At 40.8% G+C, this 13188-nt stretch overlaps 1 protein-coding gene and 1 long non-coding RNA gene across 18 annotated transcripts in view; one reads left to right on the forward strand and one right to left on the reverse strand.

The window, feature by feature from the left end:
- Positions 1 to 594: 594 nt before the first annotated feature.
- Positions 595 to 6309, reverse strand: LOC107306475 (uncharacterized). The gene is made up of 4 exons (XR_014939066.1): positions 3222 to 6309; positions 2353 to 2515; positions 2181 to 2259; positions 595 to 1892 (listed from the first exon to the last, which is right to left on the reverse strand). It is a non-coding gene; the product is annotated as an uncharacterized LOC107306475 (long non-coding RNA).
- A 137-nt stretch (positions 6310 to 6446) lies between these two features.
- Positions 6447 to 13188, forward strand: part of ARB2A (ARB2 cotranscriptional regulator A) — a 244356-nt gene continuing 237614 nt past the window's right edge. For all 17 annotated transcript variants that reach the window (XM_015849692.2, XM_015849696.2, XM_085527908.1 and 14 more), the window contains exon 1: positions 6447 to 6485. The gene's annotated coding sequence lies outside the window, so the exon portion shown is untranslated. The remainder of the gene's footprint in view (positions 6486 to 13188) is intronic.

Here is a 13188-nt window from a genome sequence, read left to right on the forward strand (position 1 = left end):
ATCTATTTAATTGTTATTATAAGAGCTGGTGTGTTTTTGTTTAAAGAGAAGGAGAGGAAGAGGAGGAGACTGATTGTATATTATGAATTTATATTGTTAATTCTATTGCCTTTTTGCTATTTTGTTGTTGTTTTTTTCAATACGAGCTGATGATTGGTCAATACATGATGTTTACAATCTGCTGAAGCAGTGTGGGCATTAATAAAATCAGTGTTACTTATAGCAGAAGTCTTTGTGAGTTTAGTCTTTTTAAAAAGTGTCTATTGTGTCAATATGCATTATATGAACTAATCAAGTCTAGATAGCTCTACAAAAATGGTCTATTATTAACACGATTTGTGGGTCCAGCTTCGTCATCTCTCTCCCTGATAACAAGAGTATTCCTAAGAAGAGAGAGAAACAGAAGAATCTAACATGCTGTGCATTCGTAGGGATCTCATTTCTTCTGACTTGAGTATAAAAAGGTACACTTGTGCTACATAACAGAAAAAGCACATGTATTTTCTTTTCTACATTATGTGTAGGCAAATTGTTTAGATGACAGTTGTACAATTTTAAAAAAAAAAAGTTATATAATACCCTGGAGCAGTCATCTGCTCTGACATGCATAATTTATATAAAAATCATTTGTGGAGTAACAGGATTGATAGTTTGGAGCAGAAAAAATATAGTCAAGCTAGGCACCTTGCAAAAATAAAGCATGTAATCATATATCGAGATGTAATATTTCAATATTCAAAGTACAATTAAATTGTTTGCACACGTAGCAACAGTGAAATAACTTTGCAAGCTTTGCACCACAAGCCCATATATCTACAGAGTAAATAGCAGAACTCAAAGTGCTTCCAAGAGACTTGCTTTGAGTCTTTGTTTCATACCACCAAAAGCTTTCATATCAGCCTGCAGGTTTTTGAACAACTATATACAGGACCAAAGAACTGGGAACGGGAACTTGAAGTATGCATCATATACCCTTAATCGTTACAGCAAACGCAAAAGCAGTAAGTGAAGAAAGACATAACAGACTGTAACAACTCTCAAGAACATATAATGAAGAATCGGAGTGAATGTCACGACAGATTTATGTATGTTTGAGTTTTCGCAAAAACTGCTGAAGACAAATTTGAGAGTATTTGTGTATCATACTTCTGGCACAATAGCAGGAAACAAAATAATTTATCCAGGAATAAGACATAGAAACAGTTTCAGGTTGTAAACAACAAGCAGAATAAGAATTTACACTTAAAGAAGGAGAACTTTCTGGCCAAAAGGAAGAGATGTTTTCAGCCTTGCAAAGCACTCAAGAACAATGTTGTTTTTTCATGAGTTTTCAGTATTTCACAGTATTTCTGTCAGGTTTCTAGTTTAATTCTTGTGAAAAGTGTTTCTCAAAAGATAATGCATCGTATTTCTGAGGAAAATTAACATATTTTTATTTTCCATGAAATGAATTCTCTGCCTCTGCGTACTGTATATGGTACACAACAAGCCCATTCCATCAACTTCTGACCTCAAGAATGAATGAACGGAAAATAAAAAGTGTATTACAAAGAGTTATTTTTTTTCTTCTTTTCTCTCAGGCTTACTTTCAGGAGGAATTATCATGTAGAATAACTTTTCCCCAGAAAAACAAAACAAAACAAAACAAAAAACTTTAAAAAAACTCTTAAAATGCAACCAATAGATTTATTTTTTTTTTTCTTAGCCTCAGAAATAGCAGTTTTTACTGAAAAAAGTTCAATTTTCCATATTACAAAATGGTGTGTTTTCCAGATCCGTAGTCAACAGGAGCTGGGCTGAAGCTGCTGGTAGTGAGGCCTCCTCTGCAAAGACAGTTTGTCTTCAAACAGTTTGCTGTGATTTTCACAGTGTGTGGTATCAGTAGGTGGTCACTAGGACAGAGCAGAGATACAGCATGATTCTCCTCTTCCTTGATACCCTTTATACCCTTCTGTTCTAGCAAAGAACTCCTAAACTAGATCACATTCTTCAGTTCCAGGATTCAGGTCAAAGCTCAAGTGGTATAAACAGACCACTTCAGATTTATTGAAGATGTAAATCAGGCCCATTTAAAATAAGAGATCAGTCTTGGGTGTTCCTGGTGCTTATCAGGCTTGTGAGGTTTATAGTGCTCTTAACCTACAATTCATTCACACATAAGTGAAGATGTTAATACCCACCATTATGAGATGCTGAAAGATGAAATGCAGGTATGTCCATGGTGTTCTACCAGCACTGAGCCACAGGAGGATTTAACAACTGCTTAAGAAAGTTGCATTGAAGGTTAGCTATTAAAATCAGACATCCTACTTGCCACAATCATCTATCAGCTGCTTCTAAAATCCTGCCCACCTTCTGTGTGTCATCTGGAGGCGATAACGTCTTAATTGTGAGCGGGTGGTATAAAAAAAAATTAGAAAAAAAAAAGACAAGGCACCTTCTGTCATTCCAAATTTCTTGTCCTATCTTGCTTTATGTTTCTGTGTCTTTGTACCAGTTGGAGTTCTGAAAACAGCTTTTAAAATACAAAAGACTATAAATAAAATTAATGGAAACACATAAAAATCTATGACAACAGAGAACATACCATAAAGAATGAACAGCACAGAATGTGAAGAGAACTGCTGTATTTCACAGGTTTCTCTCTTTTATGCTTTGATTTGCCTCATGTCAGTTTCAAATAATTCCTAGTTTCCTTGGTATATATTGTGGAATTTCCTTTTTGTCTGTTTATTATGTTTATCACCTTAAGAGGTTCTTCCCAACTTCTACCGAGCTGCGATATTGAACAGCAGAAACACATTTTGGGGTTCAAAGTGTGTTCATTCATAGTATCTTCATTCAGCTTTTCTGTTCAACTTCTTGAGTAGATGAGACTTGACATTTATTTTTTTTCAGCCACTTGAAATAAGCCTTGTTAAAGCAGTATTTATGTTACTGTAATAAGAACTGTCTTCAGACCATGATCACTTGTCATATACACTACAAATATTTGGTTCCCCTGGTGTGCTCCTCTTTAGATATGATGATGAAGCCTTAAAATAACTTCTCCCATGTTCAATACAATTCTTTTGAGTCACATTTTTGCCTTTTTTTTTTTTTAAACGTATTTTCCTACTGACAGCACAGAAAATTTCATGTTCTGTTATGCAGAGTGCAGCCCTCCGTGAAAATAGCAATTTTCATTTCATCTGAAGACAGATACTCACAGAGCCACTCACCCAGGCCGGTGTCTCCTTTATCACTTGGCCAGCCTGTTCATTTCACCGTCCCAATACATCCAGGCCCCTTGCTTCCAGGTCATTATTAGCTTAGGGTCATTTCTTCAGCTCTTGTTCCTGAGCTCAGGTTTTCTTTTTTTCTTCTGCGCTGCTTTCAGTGCAGTGTCACTGTTATTTCATATGACTAGTCGCTGACAGTTTATCTCTTTGAAACTCCCTCTCTCACTTTCAGATTTGATTTCCTAATTGTTTCATGAGTAAGTATTACAGTCTCCTTCCATTGTTTTATTATTTATATTTTAGAAGTGGAAAGTATAGGTACGGCACAGAGAGGACCCCTTTAGGGATCAAATCCAGGTGAACATATGACCGGTATATAGTTCACACCAGAAAACAGAGAAATGCCTCTCTGCTTCAGATCTGTGACTATCTCACTCTAGGCTTAGACCCTGAGGCAAAACATAGAAATCAGATCTGAAGAAGTCTTCAAATTATCTCAGTGCTTCTAAGAGAGAACTCTTTCTTCCTCATTTAGTCTAACTGATGAGTTTATAGCAAAGGTTTACCATTCTCTTGGTTACCGATTTTGTACTTTACATTGTTCCATTTCATCTCATTTCTCTCATTCTAGTCAAGATCATTATTCATTAATATCTTCCAGCTTAGTGTCATCTTCAAGTTTCATGGGTGCGTATCAAATTCTTGTCTTTATCTTATTAATGAGTATATAGCACTTATAATGTCCAAAAACTCTTCACAGTCCCTAAGCAGTGCTACTACTCATTTATTTCCCACTTGAAAAGTGTCTTTCAGCCTGGGCTTTTGCTGTCTCCTGGTAAGCCATTACAGTTCTGGTTATTCTGAATTACCATCACCCCTACCTTCAGCAATATTCTCCATAGGGATTTGCACCAAGGGCCTGATGGGATTAATTTCAGGCTGCTGAAAGAGCTCACAAAACCTTCCCCAGTTATTTTTTAGATGGTCTTGGGAATACAGAGAGGACCCTGTTGACTGAAAGTTGGTAAATGTATTGATTTGCAAGAAGAGTATAAACGAAGAGACTGGTCTCCCTTCACTGCTGATTAAAAAGTATGGAGAAGATTATTCTCAGAGTTGCTGAATATCTGAAACAGTTATTGGCAATAGCCAACACCAATTCAGATAAAGTTCTGTTTAAGTTACATAACGATCTTTTACAACAAAGCTACCAATCTGCTTGATCATTGGACATGATCATTAGAGGGTGAAATTTAGTATCCACCCAGAACCTGCATAAATTTCAGTAGAGGGCAATAATTTCACCAAATCAAGAAAGCTTTTCACAGAATCATATAGAAACACAAAATAGCTGAGTTTCGAAGGCACCCCTGTGATGCCCGGCAATAAATTCAGAGCCTGCAGCAATTAATTCAGGGTCTTCAGCAAACTGACATTCTGTTTAAGGTTGTTTTTGCCAGATAAGCAGGACATTTGGACCCTAAAGACAAAGTCTCAACATTCCATAAGCTGTGGGCAGATATACTGTACTCTGCTAGAGCTGACAATATAGGCATCATAACAAGGTAGTTGAGATAATTAGTAACTTAGTCAGCAACTGACTTTACATAAACGATTTCTTGACAAATATGGGACCTGAGCAACTTTGCACACAACTTTTAGGATGGATGGTATCTCCCAATGGAACCCCATGACCACCAATGACCCCTTGCAAGAACCCCTAATTAACACAGTGGATGTGTAGTATTAGATTTTAATATGTTTAGCAGTTCTCAGAATTGATGGGTATTTCATGGAAATTGTACAAATATTTGTACAATGAATATAATCAACGTGCTTCAGCTCATGTGCATGCATGCTAGGAGTGATCCCTCATGCACCTAGTGCTGCAATAAAGTAATGACAACTTTCTAACCTGTCATTCGGGTTGGCAAGTTTCAATCCTGGATTTTGTTGGCAAGACCATCTCCAAGACTGGAAACACCATTAGACAACAGAAGGAATATTTCATACTACATTACAGAAACATAGTATCACAGAATCATTTCAGTTGGAAGAGACCATTAAAGGTCATCTAGTCCCTGCAATGAACACCTACAGCTCCATCAGGTGCTCAGAGCCCCATCCAGCCTAGCCTTGCATATGTCCAGTAATGGGGCATCCAGCAGCTCTCTGGGTAACCTGTACCATTCCTTCACCACCTTGACTGTAATAACCTCCTTCCTTATGTACAGTATAAATCATGTCTCTTTTAGTTTGAAACTACTTCCCCTTAGTCATGGTTCTATGATTTCTTTTTTTAATCAGTACTCCACATCTTAACAACATATACTACACTCTTAGTTCATACTTCAGTTTTCTAGATTGTTGATAGTTTCGGGTACGCACTTCTCAGAAGAAAAGAAGTACTGACTGTTCTGTTTCTGTTTGCTGTTTAGAGAGAAAGATAAAACTACCCACAAGTCACAAGACTGCCCCTTCTCTGAGGTGTATGCTCCCTAGCCACCTTGCCTTGAGCACAACTGTAAGGCCTTTGGTTTTGAGTACAATCTCCATTTATTTGATTTACTAGCTTCAATTCCAACGACATTGTATAATATTGTGTTATCTTGCATTTTGATATAATATTTAGTGAATCAGTTTTCTCCCTCAGCTCACTGCCACTGTTTTGCTCCCAGACCCATCTCCCTACCTTTCCCCTTTCTCCCCTTCTCCTGGGACATGGATCCACAGATCCCCCTGCCCCATTTAGTCACAGAACCAGGCCAAACTGTCCCAAAGCCATCCCCACCCTTGTCTTATCCCAACAGACCCTGGCAAAGAACCCATCCCTTTCCTTCTTACATCCCCCATTTTAGCACTGAACAGCTGCTCTCAGATTTCCCTTGAGCATTCTCCAGGCTGAACGGCCTCAGCTCTCAGCCTGAATGATGTCACGTTCCACAACAGGCCTGTGGTAGCATGACGGAGAGGGTTAGATGCACGCTCTCTGGCTAGATGCTGGAAATACCCAATGCTTATCCACGATCCCTGCGGCCCCTTCCAACTCGGGATATGCTGCGGCCCTACATCTCCAGCATATAAACCCGCCGCTCACCCTCCACTTCCGACTTTCCCCCCGCGGTGTGACGTGTCGGAGCGCAGGTTCCGTCAGCGCTGCGCTATGGCGGTGAGGGGCGGGCGCTGTGCGCGGCGCTGCTTCGCGCACCTCCCGCTGTCTGCGCCGCGCCTGCCCCGCCCCGCCCCGCCAGCGACGGGCGCCAGGTACGTGCTGCGGCCCGGCCCCGGGGGCGGGAGGGGGCGCGAGCGGCATCGGCCCCACCGCCGGCCTCGCGGGGCCGTCACGCCGCCGGGAGGAGCGGGCTCGTGTCGCCCGGTCACCTCACGCGTGGGCCGCCGGGCCTGGTGTGCCGGCCCGCCGTGCCATGGAGGGCGGGAGCGGGCGCGGCGGTCGGGCCGCCTGTATTTCCGCAGCACGGAGTGCGGCTGTGGGTGCACTCAGCGCCCGGGCCGAGCAGCTCGGACACGCTTCTCAGCGGGCCTGCGGCTGCTTGGCCGGTACACGGGAGCGGGCTGCAACGGGCCCCTGTGCACGGGGCGTGTTTGTGTCCAGAATGCACGATCGTAACCATTACTGCAAGCTGCTGGTACTCCGTGCGCTCCCTCTTTACAGCAGGTTTCTCTCTTGTACCTTATGCAAGTTTTATTTGCAGTCACAAAAGTCCTCGGTTGAGCTCAGGTCTTCTGACCTACCTCAAAGCCAGGACCAAGTGGTCACTTCCACTCAGGGCTGAGATCTTCTTTCTGGATGGAGATTACAGAGTTAGCTGGGCACCTTGGGAACCTTCAGCAAGCCCATGTCGTTTCTGAGTTGTACAGACTTAAACTTCTCTCCTGTTCTTGGCACTGGCAAGGCTGCACCTCTCGAACTGTGATCAGTTTTGTGCCCCTCGTTAAAAGAAAGACATTGACACCCTGGGGCATGTTCAGAAAAAGGCAGAGAAGCCGTGAGAGATCTGCAGCACAGGTTTTACTGGGAGCAGCTGACAGAGCTGAGATTGTTCACTGTGGGGAAGAGGAGGCTCATAGGAGACCTCATGGCTCTTTCCAGTGACCTGACAGGAGGTTGTGATGAGGTGGGGGTTGACCTACTGGGTTGCAGCGATAGGATGAGACAGAATGGCACCGAGTTGCTCCAGGAGAGATTTGAGTTGGATATTTGGAAGATCTTTGCTGAAGAAGTAGTGATGCAGTGGCACAGGCTACCCAGGGAGGTGGTGGTGTCACCATCCCTGGAGGTGTTCAAGAGCCATGTGGTTGTGGCAGTGAGGGACGCGGTCAGTGGGCATGGTGAAGTTGGCTGGGGATGAACTAGATGATCTTTTCCAACCTTTATGACTACAGAACTTAGGGAAGTAGCTTTTATTTTGAATGACCCCCTTGCTAAGTGTTGGTTGGGCAGTTAGGTAACTCAGTTTGTTGTTATGGAAGATGTGATGTTGTGCATCTCAACAAATGCATACACTGCCTGTTGAAGAAATGTTGGCTTTCCTCCTTCCCTTTCAGATAATTAGCTCTTAGCCACTGCGCTGCATGGGCCCAGCTGCTGGGTCCCATGTAAGCCAAATTGACATGTCCTCAAAAAGCACAGCATGCACTTCACTGCATTTCCATGCAGTGTTTTTGGATAAGGAGGTAAGTTTGAGTAAGCACCTAGCAGGCCTTGGGCACAAGGCACATGGTAGGTGAGAGGTATGTTAGAAAATCAGAAGCAGCTGGAAGATGGCTCAGTGTCACTGGTCTGAACTGTACAGTAGTTTGGAAACAGGAAAATGGTGCCAGAGAGGAGGGCTGTATCAGCATTTACCCTCACAATAACAGGTGGATACCTTGTACTCACTAATGTTTTCTTGCAGTTCTTGATAAGTGTGTAAGCAAAAGAGGATGCAACTTGTGTTACCCACCACAAAGCGGTCTGATTGTGTCGGTTAGAGAAAGCCAGGAGAATATTACAATTACCTATTTTGTAATCATGTAAGAAAAGGTTACTATGCTGTAGCATACAGACAGTGAAAATATTAGCTTTACAAGACAGGTGGTCTGTTGGGCAGCCTGAGGCAATGCTGCTGCAGTTAAGCGGTGGCAGCAGCATGTCCCCTTGTGCTCCCTCTTGTTCCCTGATGTGCCCCTGCCCAAACCCAGTGGGTTAACATGGTTGTGATATTTATAGTGCTTAAGCTGACCTAACACTTTTTGTCTGAAATAGGTTAGCAGGTGCTGGTAGGCTTAGGAACGAGATGAAAACTTCCAGCAGGCCAGCGGTACCAAGCAGTTGGAGGCAGATGGGCATCATCATTTCAGAAGCATAGTGCATGCTGTGAGTGCTGGCTGCCTTACTGAAATACCTTTAATTATTGCAGCTTTCTCACCAGAGTCTGGATTTTGCCTTTTTTCCTCAGATTGCCTTTTCAATGGCTGTGGCCAATTATGACTATATGTTAATCTGTTAGTTGACTCTTTACTGAGCTGTCTTCTGTTTCGTAGTTAGCTAATGTTTGGGAAAGTTTCTCCTTGTAATTACTCAGTGGGGAGTTATGTTTTGGTCTTTCATCCTTTAAGTTCACAACCTATGGTGTGTTTTTTTTTTTCACCCTTGAAGACACAGCTCTGAGGTTTTGGAGGTTTTGTCCATTCTGGTCTCTATAGAAAAAGTTCTGAATGCGAATCTATTGCTGGTACTTTGAATTTGACCTGCAGTTCCTTTGGGGAGCAGTGTGCTGTGGTGACTGTGGAGTTTTGTACGTTCACAATAGATTCGTGGAATTCTTTGAAGTAAAAAGAACGCATGCAAAAGATGAATGTGTATCTTTTAAAAACAAAATTCCACTTACTTACTGAAACAAATTATTTAACAGTGGGCATGAAGACATTTTCTTACGAAACTTAATGCTGTCCTATGATTTTTATTCCATCTTTCAAGACGTGTTTCTCTTTCTAACTGTGATTATATATATATCTATGTAGTCTTTAGATCAGTTTCACAGATTTGTACTCAGTGAGATTCTTGAAGTAGAATTCAATCTGCTGAAATGGTTTCTGCATGGATGTTTTTTACAGTTTCATAGCATCATGGTTAGAATGTGCATCATATGTATTTATATAAATTTTAATTTTATTTTATCTTATTTCTTACTGGAGTGAGGACTTTAGGTCAGGAAGCAAATCCAGCAAACACAGAACTTCACAAATAAAATGCTGCTTTCCAGTTGTGTCAGCTTGCTCACAAGCACTGTTGGGTGCCTTCATCTGGAAGGATGTAGGAGGGGCTGGGAGAAGGAAGAAGTAAAGGGCCATTTGCTCTGTGGCTTCAGCAGATGGTGAACCTACAGCCTCAGTTGCCTTCTACATGGGCTGACTGTGGGAACAAGCCCCCTCAGCAGTTTCTTAAGCTCTCTACTAATGTGAGTTAATTATTGATGATGCTGCTAGTTAGAATGGTGTCCTGCTTTGTGGGCTGGTGCTGTTGTTATGCCACTGCTTTTACTCCTGTTGCACTCTCCTGGAGGAGGGTTTCAGCCATATTAAGGTCCTGCTCATTGAAACCTCCCCAGTACTGCAATGAATATTCTCTTATGCTGGTATCCAACACAGAAAAGGTGCACTACATGGAGCTGATCAAGCTAATTTTAGGTGCATCTGCTTTGTAGTCACTTTGGTTTCTAAGTAATTCAGCTTCTGGCTGCCCAGCATATATAGAAAGAGAACAGTCTGTGTTAACCCTGCTGTATAGACATTTTAATTTTGTAATTTGTCATTTAAAATACTTAAATAAGTGTTCTCTCAAAAACTGTGTTATTACTCAAATTAATGTATGTTTACTACTGGAGTAAATTTAGGAGACTTTTCTGTTAGCAAATAGGGTGGCTTTTTTCTGACTGGCACAGGAAAAAGATGCTTCTTTATCTGTAAAAGGAGAAGTGCTGGTTCCAGTTGAAGATGCCTATGTGTGTAGTATCTTGAACTGCAGATGAGCAACTCTTGCATTGACTGAAGGCAGGCCTGTATCTGAAGCACCAGCAATACTAAGTGTTGAAGTGTTTGTTTCTTGATGCTTGTTTATTTAGTACTGTTTAAGTTTTTGCATGTTTTTTGTTGTTTATCATCAGTTGTTCATAAGGAAATTTTCCTGATCACTGCTGATTTCAAGTTTGAGCTAAAAAGTTGTAGATTTTTTTTTTTTGAAAAGGGCAAAATGCAAAATGTTTTTACCTGTTTTGAAATAAATCTTGATTATTCTTAACTACTACATGTAGATAAAAGATTGGAAATTTATTAAGTAGCTTTGGAAATTGGGAATGATTCCCTAAGAAGGCTTGTCTGGATTTGTCTGTATATAAGCTTCATAAATTCACCATTTTCTTTCAGTTTACAATTAAATGTTCTTAGATATTTGGTTTTAAATTCTCTGGACCTTTCAGCTGCACTGTACTATTCTGCTGACATACTGAGCTTTCTTCTTGGCATCTTTGTTCATGACAAAAGCTGCTGCTGAGACATAGGAGAAATGGGTTATCCTGTTTCTCGTCTTGCTTGGAGGTTGTCTGTATTTTTATTTATATATATATATATATTTGTCTCAGGAAGAAGGCAGAGTAGACCTCATTCTAGTTTTATTTCTGATACATGCTGGCAGCTAGCAGTTCTGTTGAACTTTGCAGCTGCCATATAACCTCTGTGCTGGAAGGAAAACACTCCTGTTTTTTTATGTAGTGACTACTTGTCTGAGTAGATGAACAGGATGATTCTGATTGACTCTGTTGTCAGTGTACCAAGTACACTCCAGGCTGGTTTGGATGTTGTGTCAGATCAAATGCAACAGATAGTGTGGTTGTAGTTTCTTTTAAACTTCTGCAAGCCTTGGTTCACAAAAACTTGAAATTCACATTTGAGTGAATATCATATTTATGTATTGCACCACTAGCATATATACCATGCAAATCTCAGTCTTCTTGTTTAACTGAAAATTGTGCTAAGCCATATTCATTCTTTGCTTTTTTTTCTTCCTTGTCCTGAGTATAGGCAAGCAAATTTGATAGCATCTGGCTTTTTTGTTGTTGTTTCCAACAATAAGCTTGTAATTCATCCTACAGAACACACTTGTGAGTATTGATTGAGAGGATCAGATTTAAGTAGAAACTATCACCACAGTTAAAAACAAAACTGGAGACATTTTTTAAAAGAGATGTATATTAACAGGAAGATTTGGCAGTGAAAGGGATACTGGAGAACTGCATTGTACGTAGGCTGCTCTGAAAGTAATGCCACCCCTTTATTGCTATGGAAACTATGACAGATACAAAGTTTTCAGCTATAAAACACTGTTTTCCAACATATTCACTACCACTTGCTTTGCGTTTTCGCCAGCAATAAACAAGACCCTGCATGCTGTGCTCATGAAAATCTGCATCAGCAGAGGTGATCCACTGTTTCACAGCTGCTATGACAGTGCTGTTGCTAGGAAAATGTTGCCTTTCACTGCTCCCAAAGGATGTCAGAAGGCACCAAATCCAGACTATACAGTGGGTGTGGTAGAATGGTCTGGCCAAGATGGACAGTAAGCTCCACCTCCACCATCTTAAAGCTGTTGTGGGGCCAGGAGTTACTGTGTTGCAAGAGAAATGATGTCTATTTCTGTGGTTTGACTCTGGAAGTTTGAGCCTTGGGCTTTGTCGGTGTTACATCTCATTACTGGCAGTGACACCATTGAGGACCCTGTCACCTTCAGCCTATTCAAGCCTGTTCAAGTCCTCACAAACTTGCATACAGTGTACTTTCTGTTCCTCTGTGAGCAACTGTGGGACTCACTTGGATCAAACTTTGGAATATTCTGATGTTGCCTCTGTCCAGTACATTTGGAGCTCATCTCCCAACTTATGAGACCATATTAATGCAACTGTCCACATCCAGCCAATAAGAAGGATTTTTAGAGCAAGTAGAGATGTCAAAGTCAACAAAGCTGTTCGTATTGCACTCATATTTGATATGTTGTAGTCAGTGAGTCAAAAAATAATGGAGGCATTTTAATTTAAATGCTTCCATTTAGGAGCAAGAGAATTTGAAATTTAGAAGAAGAAATTACTGATTACCAGTGATAGAACCTTTTTTGTTTGTTTGTTGTTTTTTTTTCTTTGTCTTGCTTTGGCTGTCTGTGTTTCCTACTTGCCCATGTTCAAACTAGCTTAAAAAGTTCTCATAGAGCAGTGATTTTCCTGCCATTTTCTGTCGTCCCACCTCAGTTTTACCAGATAATGGAGTGAATCTGGAAGTTGATAATTGAAAGAAGAAAAAAAAAAAAAAAAAGAAAGGAAAAAAAAGAAAAAAAAAAAAGGATAAAAAGAAATAAAGGAAGTTTTCAGTCTGAACAGCTCCCTGCACTGGTTTTACTCAGATCTGATTCCGAGTTGGTTCATGGTGCATTGCTACAAACACAGCTGAGGTGGTAGCATGGGTAGGGGGTGGGACTGCTTAAGTCATTTTGCAAAAATGTGTTTGGGAATATAGACCTTTGATTCTAAGTCCTGGGGGCAGGAACTGTCTTTGTTCTGCATTTGTTCTTTATGACACAGTGGGGTACTTGTTATGTCCGGATGAAGTCTAACGCAGCTTTCTCTTGGGTTGGATTTAACGTTTCTCAGCATAAGAAGTTGTCCTCAATTTTTTTTAATTTTTTTTTTTTAGAAATTTTAAACATGTTCTGATAATAGCAGTGTGAGAGCTCCAGGTTATGTCACTTGGTATTAAGTCCACTGTGATAACAAAACTTTATTTCCAACAAGGTGCAGCAGATACATAACCATCATGCCATGTGAGATTTCAAATCTGCAGCTAGCATCCTCACTTGTGCTTTATATCTTAAGATGTAATTTCTAGTTTTCAGCATCTTAGAAATAGACATCGCCATTTTTGG

This window comes from Coturnix japonica, chromosome Z (genome assembly GCF_054131305.1).
Source record: "Coturnix japonica strain WE chromosome Z, WE-NBRP24, whole genome shotgun sequence".
Classification (NCBI taxonomy): domain Eukaryota; kingdom Metazoa; phylum Chordata; class Aves; order Galliformes; family Phasianidae; genus Coturnix; species Coturnix japonica.